Source organism: Beta vulgaris, chromosome 4, assembly GCF_026745355.1.
Source record: "Beta vulgaris subsp. vulgaris cultivar EL10 chromosome 4, EL10.2, whole genome shotgun sequence".
Taxonomy (NCBI): domain Eukaryota; kingdom Viridiplantae; phylum Streptophyta; class Magnoliopsida; order Caryophyllales; family Amaranthaceae; genus Beta; species Beta vulgaris.
In genome coordinates this window covers 5,658,815-5,673,815 of record NC_079205.1, presented here as the reverse complement: position 1 = coordinate 5,673,815, position 15,001 = coordinate 5,658,815, and the positions used below count along the sequence as shown (strand labels likewise).

The following is a 15,001-nucleotide window of genomic DNA, read 5'->3' as shown; positions in this document are numbered from 1 at the left end:
CTCGGCTACTCGGCCATCGCACCCGTTCGGCCACTCGGCTAGTGTACCTGCTCGGCCACTCGGCTAGTGTACCTGCTCGGCCACTCGGCCATGGCACTCGCTCGGCCACTCGGCCAGTGCACCCGCCCGACCACTCGGCCATGGCACCCGCTTGACCACTTGCCTCGGGGGCACCCATTCGTCTCGGCCAAGGCCTCACAAAAGTTCGGGGGATTTCCTTCACTACGATTCAGTATGAAGGTTTCGCGGGTCCGGTCAATATCGACACAAATACAATCACCTTATTCCGCCAATCAACCGCACTAAAATGGCGATTCCACTCCGGTTACTTAGCGTGGGGCTAATTGTTTGGGCCCATTTTTGGACCAGCCCACCTATGACAAAGTTACTAAAATATCCCTACATCTAGGGAAGACAATCCTCCACCAGCTGGAGATGACTGAAATACCCTCGTTTATTGAAGCTCTCATCCTCTATAAATAGCGGTGTCTCATCTATCATCATAAAGCAATTTTAAGCTACAACACCCAGAGCATCTCTCTCTACATTGATTACTTTCTCTCTCTACCTCAATCATTTACTGACTTGAGCGTCAGAGAGGCGATCCCGGGACCACCCCGGGGTAGGCTAACCTTATTTTGCAGGATTCCGACGTACAGATAACGAAGCTCAGGCGTACCTTCTTGGTGCCCACATCAAGTCTCTCAGCACACATTAGCATCCTTAATTTCTTGACAGAAACACCACTCTCAGATGCATAGTCGTTTACAACATTTGTCTAATAGTTTTGCATCTTAATTTTCTTTTTGCATCTTAATTTTCTTCATTTTGCTCAATTTAATTATTGTTTAGTCTATGAATTCGATGTAAATGTCTACTCAATCAACACATGAAAAGGGGGGCATCAGCGGAGAAATAATGAAATGTGTATACAATTATGTTTCATTTAAGGTAATTCGCTAAGAAAGACATTGGAACTAAGCATAGTCCTTTTCTCCTAAGTTTTGTCTCCAGCGAGTCCATGACGATGCCTTCTTCTGCTTGCTGTGGAGCATTATGTTCTTTTACCTGTGCAAGAAATTAAACACATGCAAATTATACAGGGTATGTTATATATTTTCAACAGAAATTCACTTATCGAAACTTATTGAAATTTATTGGAAAGTAACATCTACCACGCATTGAAGACGCAGTAAAATAACAATTAACAAGCTAAGCTTAGAAAACATGAAATAGAATCAAATCCATTGCAACTAACAGGAATCGTTATGCCAACAAACACTTGTTGAGTCCGATGACAATACATGTGATGCATAGTTCTACAAATTGAATTATATCGACAATATATCACAATAGTTTCCTCTCACCATGCAAAATGTATGACGACATATGAGGATGCGGGACATCTGTTGGAACATTTGTAGGATAAATGTGCTCATGATTTTGTCTATATCACTACAACAAATAAGCTCAAAGAGGGCAATTAAAATTGCCCTCTTTGGTCCAAATTTTGCTTCCTTAGGCTGCAAGGACAATTTTAATGTTGCCTTCCCGTTGCCCTCGTAGCCCCGTTGTATTAAGTTCCAAGGGCAAATCTAAAATTTAGGTTGGAGGACCCTATAATATAAGTAGGTCATTTTGTACTCGTCTTAGAACACTTATGTAAGATAGATACATTTATACGTTATGATATATTCATGAGGATTATGGCTTCCTAATTACCTTAGAAATACTGTTGCACTTTATGTCAATCTGCTCGTTCTGGAGGTGGCAATTTGGGTTATATCCCTACATATGATAATTCAAACTAAAGTTAATTGCTTCAACAATAAAGTTAATTTGTCAAGCACATATTAATAATTAAAGAGATATATAAGAAAATGTCTATAAGTTTCAAGTCTAAATAAGTGTCTTAGCTTTAACATTTTTCAAAATCTAACTTTGATGATGAATTACTCTTGAAGTATATGAAGAAAATCATTCTAAAAGATAAATGTACTATCAAAGGCCATGCTTTTCTGGCTTACCCTAGACACAGATCCACTATCTTGCTCTTTGGACTTCATGCAGATGTGCTTTAAACCATTAACCTATAAGAAAGAGAGAAAAAATATGATCAAATATATCACCTAAAAGAAGTTGAAAAAATATAAAAGAGAAAAAAAAAAATGGTCCAAATTAAAATATGCAGAACTTATATGGTACTTCCAAGTGTAGTAAACTCAAGGCTATATGTGCATGTTTACGCGTTGCTCATTTTTTGCTCCTTTGGAGCTCCATGAAAGAGCAATGAGCCAATGAGCCAATGAGCAAAGAAATTGCCTTATGCATACGGTATACCTAGGTGTATATTATAAGTTGCACAAAAGACGATATCGCGTGAATATGGAACGAACTTTAAAAAAAAAAATCAAGAATGCTCATACATTTGCGCAATGATGAGCAGCAGCCGTACTAGTTGCAGTATCCTTCAATTCATCGCCGTGATCATCATTATCTCCAAAAGCTGCATCAGAAACCATTGAGGAGGTCTGATAATCAGATCTTAAGAAATAATTATTATCTTCATAATCCATTTTGTTGGATACGAAGTCTTCAAGGTACAAAGTCCAACCACTCTCAGATGAATTTTTTGGTATAGAATTAGAAGAGAAAATTTTGTTAGTCATCATGTAATTAGTGGTGGAGCTCATAGAATCATCCATTTTTACACATGAAACTTGCTGCTATTACACACGTACTAAGAGCTAACAATATATAGTTGTGGTTTAAGAAAACAATAAGCCAGGAATTTGATAAAGATACTTATTTTTTGCCAAACTGTCTTTTAAACCATGGAAACAGCTAGCTCCACGAAGGTCATATTATATGTATAAGTAGATGACAAAAAGGAATAAGAATATTAGAATATAGAACGGTGGGCAATACTTTGTCTAATCAGAACTTCAAAAATGAAGATTTGCCAGAATTTTTGGTTTTACCGAACTTTTGATACACGAGGCCTAATAACGTTCGGATCATATAATACTTCATCCTTCTGGAGAAATATAGTTGCAGTATTTGTATATAATATTCATGCATTAGACTTTGATTGTCTCTGGTAATTTATATTTTACGGAAAACATAGTCATATGAAATCTTGTTAAATCTGTCTAATTATATTTATTTCACATCAATTTTTTATTATTTTTACTTATTGATAATTAAAGATATTAATGTTTGAAATCATACATAGACAAGCATGAAAACATGAAATGGTGCAAAAAGAGGAAGTATTTGATATATAAATGCTTATGTGTCATTGTTCGTAAGGATATAGTTATAATAATTCTATTTATTTCCAATAGTCACATTTTATTTTTTGTGATTGTAATTCAGAAAATATGATATTAAAACAAATAATTATGTGAGATCTTCTTAGATATGTTTCAAGCTATACTTAATAATTAAAACTAGTTAAAGGTATACATTTGAAACAGTAAATAGACAATTACTCCCCTCAGTATTCTTTTAGTTTGTTCACTAGTAGAATAATTGTTTATTGTTGAGGTAGGTGATATTGCTTTGGTTTTACTCATACGCATCAATATATCACGTAAAAAGAAAAGAAAAAACAAAAAATAACCATACTGCTGCGGTTTCGGTCGAAAATCGCAGCAATATGTTTTCAACGGATTTTTTTTGAAAAATCTTGACTATTTGACCAAACATATTGCTGAGGTTTCTAGAAAGACTCGCAATAATATATTAAAATAATATAAAAAAATATTATTTGAACCTATTGCCGCGGTTCCTATATAAAACCGCAACAATAGGTTTTTAAAATTATAATAAAATGGTCCAAGTAGTGGGTGGATGCGTTTATTTCTTTCATTTACCCAGCTAGGGTTTCCTCTCACTCTTTCTCCTCCTCTCTTCCTCCCATCTTCTTCACGCCTCCTCTCATCTTCTCTCTCTCCTCTAACCCTCTCATCCTCTCAGTCACGTCGGTCGACCTTTCGAAATCAACGTCGACCTTCCAAAATCGCTCGCCAGATTCGCAAGGTCCCTCGCCAAATTCGCAAGGTCCTTCGCCAAATTCGCGAGGTCGCTCGCCAGATTCGCAAGGTCGTCGTCGACCATTCGTTGTTCATTCGTTCCTCGACATGCTCTCGTGGGTCGCTCGCCAGATTCATAAGGTCGTCGTCGACCATTCGGTTTTCGTTCGTTACTTAACAGATTCGCCAGATTCACGTCTCTGGTTTGTCATCGTTGTGGGTTGCGGTGTGGGTTTTCTAATTTCTGAAATTTTCGAATTTGTTGATGCAGAAAAGGCTACCCGTAGATAAGAAGCTTTCGAATTTGTTTTTGAATTTGTTATTTGCTATTGTTATTATGTGCAATTTTTCAGTTTCTTCGAGTTTAAGTTTGGTAATCGTTTGTTGTTGATACATAACTTCGCCCATAATTTTAGTTATTATATGCATTATTTTAGTTGTAAGTGTTCTTTTTTCATTTTACTTTTTAATCTATTGTATTATTTATGTAACTAGTTTTTTTTATCGTTATACTACCTCCGTACTTTTTTAGTTGCACCATTTGGTTTGGTGGCACTATTCATCAATCAACTTTGTTAAGTTATCTCGCATTATTATATAAGAAAAAACATAGTCAAGTGGGGTCTTGTTAGATTCGTCTCAATGCGAGGATTCCAAATATCAAATTTTTATATTTTTTACTTGCACCCAATAAGAGATATTAACGTTCAAAGAATCGTCTCGGCAAATGTGAAAAAGCAAATGGTGCAACTAAAAAAATACAGAGGTAGTATATAATAAGATTCATATAAGTCATTTCATTTTCAATTCATATGCGAGTTTTGTGGATGGTGGATGGGTTTGTTGCCTGATTTTAATCTTTTAAATGTGATTGTAAAATGCAAAAAAAAAAAAAAAAAATTTTTGGTTACCAGGACCTATTGATGCGGTTTTGGGCAAAAATCGCAGCAATAGTTTGACATATTGCTGCGATTTTGGCCCAAAATCGCAGCAATACGTTGTACTTTTTTAATAAATTAAACCTATTCTGGCGGTTCTGGCTAGGAACCGCAACAATAGCTTGACATATTGCTGCAGTTTTAAACCGCAGCAATATATTAATTACCTATTACTGCCCCCTTAATTGCTGCGCGACCAAAACCGCCGCAATATGTCACTTAATGACCGCAACTATAAGCATTTATTATACTAGTGGTTCGCTTTAATTGTCCGCGTTTGTCAATGCACTTGTTTGACCTTAAGTATCTTTCATTATATATTTATAAAAATTATTATGATTGAATATATATATAAAATACTCATTGAAACAAATCACAGAAGATCCCACGTGATGACTATATTTTTTCTTATATATTTAGAAGATATTTCTCGAATGGTGAATATTAATTATTAAGATTCCAAATGAACCAACTAGAAAACATACATAAAGAGTATAGCCATTATTACAAAGAATACAAAGGGAGAATAAATTATTGTACATATGACAAATATTTGATATGGGCCTATGTATGGATTTGTCCTTCATAAAATACCTTTTGAGTTAAATACAATTTTAAGATACTATTACTTTTACCTATCAAATTTATACCTTGAATTTTCGTCATCCCCCATACTTACCCTGATAAATATCCGATCCGATCCGATCCATCATCCGATTCGGTTTTTCGAATATTCGATCCGCTTTTTTAGTTTTCAGTTATTTCGTTCAAATACTCGAAAATTTTCGAATTAGATACGGATAAAAAAATCATTTTCGGATATCCAAAACATGAAAATTTTCGGATATTTTGGGATATTCGATCCAAAATATTCGTTTTGAAGGACAGGTATCCGCAATAACCGATCATCTGATCCAAAACTTATTTTATGATCCTAAGTTTTTCAAATCGGATTCAGATCGCATTTTTTCCAATCCGAAATTTTGAATCGAATTGAATATCTGAAATAAACACCCCTATATTGTAAAATTTGAAACCTCAATTCTAAAGAAAGATATCGCTCAACAATTCGATCATGGCCTTGGTTGAAACTTGTAGGTCATTCATTAATAAGTAATAATCCTCTTTGACTTGGGCTAGATTGTATTGACTTAAGAAGGAATCAAATCATACAAAAATTGTTTGAAAAGGTAGTTTAACAGCTAGACCGAAAGAAGCTTATGAATTATGACTTAACCTTAAGATCTTTGTCTATTGGTTTGTCATCACCTGATGCTTAACAGGGTTAAAAATTCTGCACCAATTAATAAAGGTAGTTTGCCACTGGCTGGGATGATTTATGAAATAATGTAAAGAACTAATGTAAAACCAAACGAAACAAAAATATTATAAATCAAAGACAGTGGGGGCTTATCTTGTAACGTACAAACCGTACAAAAGCATAAAGGTTTCCTTAATTAGGGGAAAAGGCCAACTAATTCAGAACTTCTCTATGTAAGAGAATCAGATCCTAATGGAAGAATAATCAGGGTAGATTCATTTTATTATACAACTTAGAAGATGTTTACTCCCTCCTTACCAATTTAGTTGCTACATTTTGACCGTAGGCACTATTCACATCATAATTTTGACTATCTTTTACTCCATATACATAAGAAAAAACATAGTCATGTTCAATCTTGTTTGATTCGTCCCAATTTGTATTTTCCAAATATATAAATTTTATAATTTTTTCATATATGTAACTCAAGATTTTAGTGTTTGAAGTTGCATCTCGTAAACTGTGATAAAGCAAATGTAGCAACTAAATTGGGACAGAGGGAGTAGTTGCTAATGGTCGTGATATGTCTGATACATCACTAATACCTAGGGTACGGGTATTAACTATTAAGGGTAATTGTAATAGAGGATATTAAGCGTATCCTCATCATTGTACTATTGTACTTATAATATATATACTATCTCTGTTTTTATTTAGTTGTAACATTTACCTTTTTGCACAAACTTTAAGAAATGAGAAAAGAGAGTATAATTGATCCACTTGCCCCTGCTACTAGTACTATAATTAAATAGGGAAAGAGTAGGTGAAGTAAGGGTAATATAGTCAAATTATCCCAAAAGCTTTTCTAAAAAGAGAAATGTTGCAACTAATAAAAAACACCTAAAAGTAGAAATTGTTGCAACTAATAAAAAACACCTAAAAGTAGAAATTGTTGCAACTAAATAAAAACAGAGTTAGTATATGAGCAGACACCCTCATTAGAATAAGTCTTATCATTATTCTCTCATGATATCAAGAGCACAAGGTTTTTGAATCCTATTATTGAACCCTCATTAGGGTGCCTCGGTTATCTCCAGGTGCTCGAAAAAGCAACCACCTGTTTCTAAATCTTTTCAAAACTCTCTTGATGAGTTGGGGATGAAGACCCAACAAGTTTAGTGTAGCAGCACAAACCCCAACAAGCTAAGTCGGCAGCAATGGCATGAAATTGTTAGTTTTTGGGATGGTTTATGGGTCAATTGGTTATGGATTTGCCTTGATTTATGTGTGCTTGTTTTGCTAGCTAAATCTGGTTCTTCTATGAAAAGGAATGTATAGGAAATCAGATCAATAATGTAGTTCATCCTTGATTTTACCATGCGTGTATAGATCGAACTCTAGGTAACTATGTGTTGGCGGAGAACATAGGTATTTATCTAATTCAAGATCCCTGTTCTCAGGTTCAGTTTGAACCTAATTCTTTCGTGTTTCAATCTTCTTTGTTAAGGCTTGTAAATTCCGGTTGTGATCTCTGGATCATATGGTCGGTGATGAATTCAAGCAATTCATATCACCCTATGTTTCTTTGATGACTTTAGGAGTCATTACAACTCAAAAACGTATCTCGTGGAAGGCCCTTCAATTTCGATTGGGAAGTATATATCGACCTCCACAAATGATGAGTTTCTGCCTCTTGGGGCAAAACTCATGATACCCTATGTGCAGGGTACAGACTCACTGAAGAAAGTGACATCCATAGTAGTTTCATCTTCAGAATCCTAGGAAGATCTCTCGTCTCAACGGCCTTGGGATTTACTGTCTTGTGAGCTAGTAGTTCCACAAGAATAGATTTGGCAATCCATTTTCGAAAATCAATTTGGTTCTATCTCACAAAAATATCCATCACATTTCAAAGGGTATTTAGTTGCAAGGCACAATTGGCATCTCCAACAACGTTCGCCCCAAGGAAATTCCATACGTAAAATTCGTTATAGTTTTTCCAAATTAGCGCCTCGGTTTGTAATGCTTTGTTTTATTTTCAGTCGTTTGTATGAGCTAGAAGAGCTCACATTAGTTTTTGTTTACTTGTTTTCCATTTGGATGTATTAGCATTAGGTTGTACTTGCGATTTCAATTAATGCAAAAATTTTCGATTCAAAAAAAAAAGCAATCCCTTACAAGGTAAAGGCTATGCTAACCTCAAATAACCAATGCAAAAATAATATTTACTAATGCATACAATAAATAAAACTAATGACCTCGAAATCGTAACTATTGACCGCCCATACTACGAAGCCTTAAAGTATGAATTATTAACTAAATATCAAAACTATAAACATAAAACCATACATCATTGTTACTCGTGAAATTAATAAATAATTATTCATATGCTATAATTATAATCATTCAGTTATTTTCTAGACTAAAACTATTAGCCACAAATCCGGAAGTAAAAAAGAAGTCATAACTAATGTAAAAAAACAATAATAACTAAATACTCAAATATCATAACTATTTATCAAAAAACAATAAGTAATAGCCGGAATCACAACTATCAACCATAAAACCATAATTATTAACCACAATTAGTAACTAATAATCTAAAAATCATAACTATATATCTGAATTTCATAACTATTAAGCAAAAGCTAATTATGAATGAGAAAACCATTAGTATGACCCAAAAATATGTAACTAATTATTAAAATTCCTTAAAAATTATAACTATAACTTGAAAATTACAAAATCAGCCCCACAAATTCACCTTTCACACGAAAATTAACTCACCCATCCAAAAATTCCGATCCACCACTGAACCCCAGTAACCAACCCCACCACTCACACGCCATATGACCTAAACCACCACCTGAACGCTAATAAAAACCAGTCCACCACACTACAACAAAAACACACCATTTCTAACAGGGGATAAAGAGTCGTTAGTCGAATCAACGGTAGAAACACGACCTTCTCTTGATTTTTGACCTTCTCTTGAACTTTTGAGTCACTCTAATTTCTTGATTTTGACTTTCTCTTGAACTTTTGAGTCACTCACTCTCCTCCACCAACACGACCGGGTCGACTAGGCGCCCACTTGTCGACACTAACATCACCGGCGTAACTTCGTCGAGTTGTAAAATTCCACGAAAAAGTGACAGAAGAAATCAGAACTTTTGAGGTTGATGGAAAAGCAGCTAGTGAGATGGTATAGCGGGGAAGGCTTCGGTAAAAGTGAAGATATGGCAGATTTTAGTTCACTGGTTCAGTTTTCTCTCCTCGAAACCCTAATCCTCCATTAACGTTTGTGTGCTTTGTTTGTGAGAGGAGAGAAAGTCGGAAAGTTTATCACCTCGGCGTCGCGCCTCCATCTTTTTTCCCCTGCTCAATATTAAACTTGGGTGGTCTCCTATTAGTGTTACTAACGTGAGACCGTCTTTTATAAGACTTTGTATTTGTGTAATTACGAAAAATTGATATTAGAAAAAAAAAATACATTTAAATATAACTATCATATCATATTATCATGATCGCATGTCTTTCCTTATATTTAACAAAATAATATAAATTTTTGACAGTTTAACCACTTGAACAATAACTAGAGCCGAGTGAAATTCTTCATAAAATAAAGTATACGAAATTTCCCCTATGAAAGTTTAAAGTTTCAAACATTATCCTCACTTCCTTTCAAAAAAAAAAAAAAAATCAAATTCAAACCACTTGATCTCTATTATATAAGCCAAGGGAGGAGGTGTGGTGTCCTCTTTTGAAGTGACTAAAATACCCTTAATGATCTAATTAATGGAATGAAAAAAATTACAAAAGCAAATCATTTAAAAATTCTCATTCCAACTTGCCATTTAAAACAAGTTTAAAATGGTATATGCATCAAATACTTCAATCAAAAATTAAATGGACAAATATTTATACCTTATAAAAAAAGATGGCATACATAACGTGCACATGAAAAGTCTAAACATTCACTACCTTTGATACTCTTTAATTCAGTTAAACCAACTCATTATTTTTGTTCTTTTTGTTCAATATTCATTCACAAAAAATAAATGTTAACAATCACTCACAGCCTTTTTATTTTTTTACATTAGCGAATTAATATATCTAAATTCGTCTAACTGTTGAATTTTTCACATTTAAGTTTAATCATAAATAAAGTACGAATGAAGTATCTAATAGAATAACAAATTTTGAAATGAATGCACGCATCGCGTGCATATGAAGGCTACTATGTAATATGCCACTAGCTAGGGACTAGTTATATTTAAAGGAGCGTAATGAACATCATCGAACAAATTAATTAAAGCTAAGGACATAACTCTTTAATTAGGACTCAAATAATAATAAAAATAAAGTAACCATCCACACAAATATGAAAAGAAAATTGCAACAGAATCGACGACAGCGTTATTCTTTAAAAAAAACAATTGCTCCTTTGCTGACTATAAGTAAGAAAATGATAAAGCAGCTGGCAAAATGAGTTTAAGCAATAACCACGGATTGTGTAGCATCAAGAATTCAGATTGTGTAGTATATACATCAAAAAAGGGAAGAATCTAAGGTGGCATGAAAACTCACGGAGCTTGAATTGAAAAGAACAAAATATTAACTCCACTTGCGCAGATCTAGTTGCTATATTTTACTTTGATGGAAACCAATCTATAAGAGATTTCAGATCTAGGATATAAGGCTAGTTTATTATATTGAATTAGTACTCAAACAAATTGTCTGTAATTGTAGACCGAGATGGTATATTTGTGCTTTATAAGCCTAATATTTTATGTTTTGGCGACTTATTAGGCGTTTTGTTGACTTTCACCTGACCTTACCACCAATCCACCACCTAATAAGTCCTCTAATTTGTATGAGGTTTACCTTCCTCGCATATGTATAAGATCGAATTCGTTCGATTTCTAAAAAAAATTACTAATTCTTAACTTTTCAAGGAATCTTTCATCGGTTGTTGCAAATGACTAATTTTTTTCAATCTTTTCGATCTTGGTTCTATTGGAGCAAGACAGAAAGATTGAAAAAATAGAACTATGTGATTTGACTCGTTCTCAATAGCCATGAGATGATCATCTTAGGATGATTCTTTGTCGACGGATGACCATCTCTGAAGGACGAGAACCCACTATGCAGGGCCGGCCAATGGCCTGTGCAAACAGACCATCAGCACAGGGCCCCGAAATTTGGAGGGCCCAATTCCCAAAATAAGCAGCCCAGCTTTTTTTTTTAAAAAAAAAAAAAAATTCCAGTTCTCTGTCTTCATGGCGTGTAAACTGCAAATAACAAACCACGTTCTTCTCTAACTTCCCTTAATTTCTCTTTCCCATTTTCAGAAATTTGTTATCTTTTAAAAATCTTCTAAATTCTTAATTTCTCTTAACAACTTCCCAAATTCTCTCACTCATTCCTTATTAAACGTTACCTAGAATATGAAAATATCAATTCTGATTTCTCCATTCATCTCAATCAACGGCTTATTTTTTCGATCTTTATATATTTATAACTCATTTCTATCTTTTCATCCATTACCAATTAGTTCTGAGACAACAGAAATTGAAATTCATACCTTTAAATTTGTGTTATTTTTGATTTCTGGAAATTTGTGGAGGAAGAAACCAGATTTGTGAAGAACTGAATAATTAAATATACCTTCTCTCTAAATATTCGTGAAATTTGCGGTCGAACGGAAGAACTAAAGATTCCTGAAATTTGCGGAAGAAATTAAAGCTGAAAGATGAAAGTTTGAGATAGGTGAATCCTGAATTCTAAATATCTACACTAATTATCATTTACTAGTTATTCAATTGTGTTTATCAATTATCAATTTTTTGTGTTTAATTTTTGGTTTGAAATGGTTTTACAGTAACTAATGCGTGCTTCAGCCTTCATATGAACTTGAACTTGAAGAAGATGAGTAGTAGTGTACAGCTGTACCACTCTATTAGAGTGTGTGTGGCTCCCCTAAAAAAAAAAAAAAAAAGTAGATGTGACAGCAGTGCAGCACCGCTCACTCATAGTTAGTACATTATAGTTTTATTACTTTATATTTAGTGGCTTTATAGTTTTATTACTTTATATTTTCATAATTTTAATATATGTTCTTTGTACTAGAAGTAGTATTATATGTTTTAGTAGGTAAAATCTTGTAGTTTTCAGTTATGTTCTTTGTACTAGGAGTAATATTTTATAATTTTAAGGATTAATGGTTAATGATATTGTGTATATTTTTAATAAATATTTTTTTATTATGAAAATGAAATTTTTTTCTAAATATGAGGGGCCTAATTTTTAAGATTAGAACAGGGCCTCTAAAATGTTTAAGACGGCCCTGCCACTATGTAGCATCTACATTGAGAATTCAAGGATACATCATTAGTCCGATCCTTTGTAGAAAAGAGATTTGTTGTTCCTAACCATGCTTCACCTTAATTGTTATTTGAACAAGTAAAAGTTATATCTTGATAGGTTTACGATTATTATTTATTTGAAATAATTATAATCTTATATGTAAAAAGTAACTATGGCCTAATGCCATTAGCTTCAATATTTCAGGGTGAGACCCGATCAAACATTGAAGGAAGCATAAAATTGGAGAGCATACAAATCAATAAAAATGGAGGGGGAAAAAGGTGTCAACACTAGTTTACAAATCACCTCTTCTAAACACAAGCGACTAAATAGCTTAACCTATGGATTCGTCAATTATTCCAGCACAAACGACTCGATAGATTAACCTATGGAGTCACCTGTTATTAATAAGGGAAACGTAAAATAGCTATGGAGTTGCCTCAAGAGGCGACTCCTAAAGTCTAGATAGCTATTGAGTCGGTAGCTTTGGAGTCACCTTAGAAACAACTTGATAGGTCATTTACAGGTGACTAAGAGGATTTTTTTGTATTAGTGGTATAAATAATAAAATAAAGAAATAAGAGAAAGAATTGGTTTACGACACTCATTCTCTGATCCTATAAGCTAGCAAAACAAAAATCTATACAAATATATATAAAAGAGTTATTGAGCAAGTTTACACGCAACGTGATACTTTTCCTTTAATTGTTTCGTTCTATGTTATCAACATACATTAAGAAAAATATAAATATGTTCCATATAAGATTCAACCATGTGGCCTCAATTTAGTATAATAAAGTTCTAACCAATGAACTATATATATGCAACATTACATGTCCTTAAGTAATTGCGATTTTGATTTTCACATTCTCCCATGCAACACTTTGCCTATTTATATTACTAAGTACATATTATTAAATAAAAATTTGTGAAAATTTGTTATATTGAAATTTATATATATATTACAAAATTTTCACTTTAACCCACCTTATAAAATTAAGTTTGAAAAAAACCCACTTCATATGTTCATTTTTTTAATTAAACAACCACCTTATATGACCTAAATCTTTTTAAAATACCTATCAATTGATAATTTCCGTTAGGAAATTAAATCGTCTTCAAAAAGGGTTTAATAACGATTTCATGACCTACAGCTTTATTCAGTTTAATGTGTATGAGGTTTAAACGGGTCTTTATGAACCTCCGTATGTATTTAAAGAGATTTAAGTCATATAAGGTGATTATTTTTAAGAATGAACTTATAGGTAGTTATTTTAAAACTTGTGCTTTTAAAAGGTGGTAAAATTTTAAAAAAAATCCTATATATTAAGATGAATCTGATATGATCGAGTTTAGATCATCAGATTTCGATGTTTATGAAGGTGAAACAATCAATATGATCAAGATTTATAAATTATATTTTATTATAAGAATTATACGAGACAAATATTTGAGCACGAATTAAGGAAATATTTCTTTTGTACTGTATATTTATCAATTTTTCTTACTCCATACTTGAATTTATATTTGAAAAAAAAAACGCATATGAACGTTTGGTTAAATAAAATTCCAATTAATTTCAAAAGTTTAAATGGTCAAATAATTGAATAATATAATATTATAACAAAATATTTTACTCCATATCTTTTGAAAATTTTGAACCTTTTCGCCGTCTAGTATCACCTAATATTCTTATACTTTAACCATCTTTGCTGACAAATAACCTTATAATACAACTACCCTTCAAGAGCTTATAGCGTCATAATAAACACTTTTTTCACCAATTATCCCCGACGAGTGACCCTCGCACTTTTTAAAATACACGGGATACCCCTCAGTTTCATGATAATAATGACTAACAACGATTAAATCCGTTGGTCTTAATCCTAATTAAACCCTAATTAGCTCTAATTAACCAAACTAAATCCTAACTTTTAATCCTACTGTAACCCTAACTCCAAACCCTAACCCTAACCCTAACCTCACCCTCACCACCCAACCACCATATAACCCCCACTCCTACAATCATAGTTGTAACACCTCGATTCTTTCGAAGTCGAGTCTATCGTCACCAATGCACATCCAGGGCCAACAACTATCCTCAATAACCAACACAAGTTCTTCCGTCGTATTTTGTCCTCACTCATATGCACACTGAGAAACTTTCCAGGAGGTCACCCATCCCTGGACTACTCCCAGTCAAGCACGCTTAACTGTGGAGTAGCTAAAGAATTGAACTCCCTAAAAGAAAGATGCATCTTTGTAATGAGTAGCCTGCTAAATTCATTTAACACAATCATGAGGGGTATTACATACACCCCCCACTTGAGAATAGCAACATCCTCCTTGCGCCTAAGGACTCCACATGCATATTCGGCATACGACATGTGGGTCGC

The 15,001-nt window shown here is 33.5% G+C and overlaps 2 long non-coding RNA genes across 2 annotated transcripts; one reads left to right on the top strand and one right to left on the bottom strand.

Annotated features, from left to right (window-relative positions):
- Nucleotides 1-8,788: 8,788 nt before the first annotated feature.
- On the bottom strand, nt 8,789-11,962 carry LOC125496847 (uncharacterized). The gene is made up of 2 exons (XR_007273173.1): nt 11,824-11,962; nt 8,789-9,654 (listed from the first exon to the last, which is right to left on the bottom strand). It is a non-coding gene; the product is annotated as an uncharacterized LOC125496847 (long non-coding RNA).
- LOC125496846 (uncharacterized) lies at nt 11,726-12,481 on the top strand. Its single transcript, XR_007273172.2, has 2 exons — nt 11,726-12,008; nt 12,121-12,481. It is a non-coding gene; the product is annotated as an uncharacterized LOC125496846 (long non-coding RNA).
- The last annotated feature ends 2,520 nt before the right edge of the window (nt 12,482-15,001 follow it).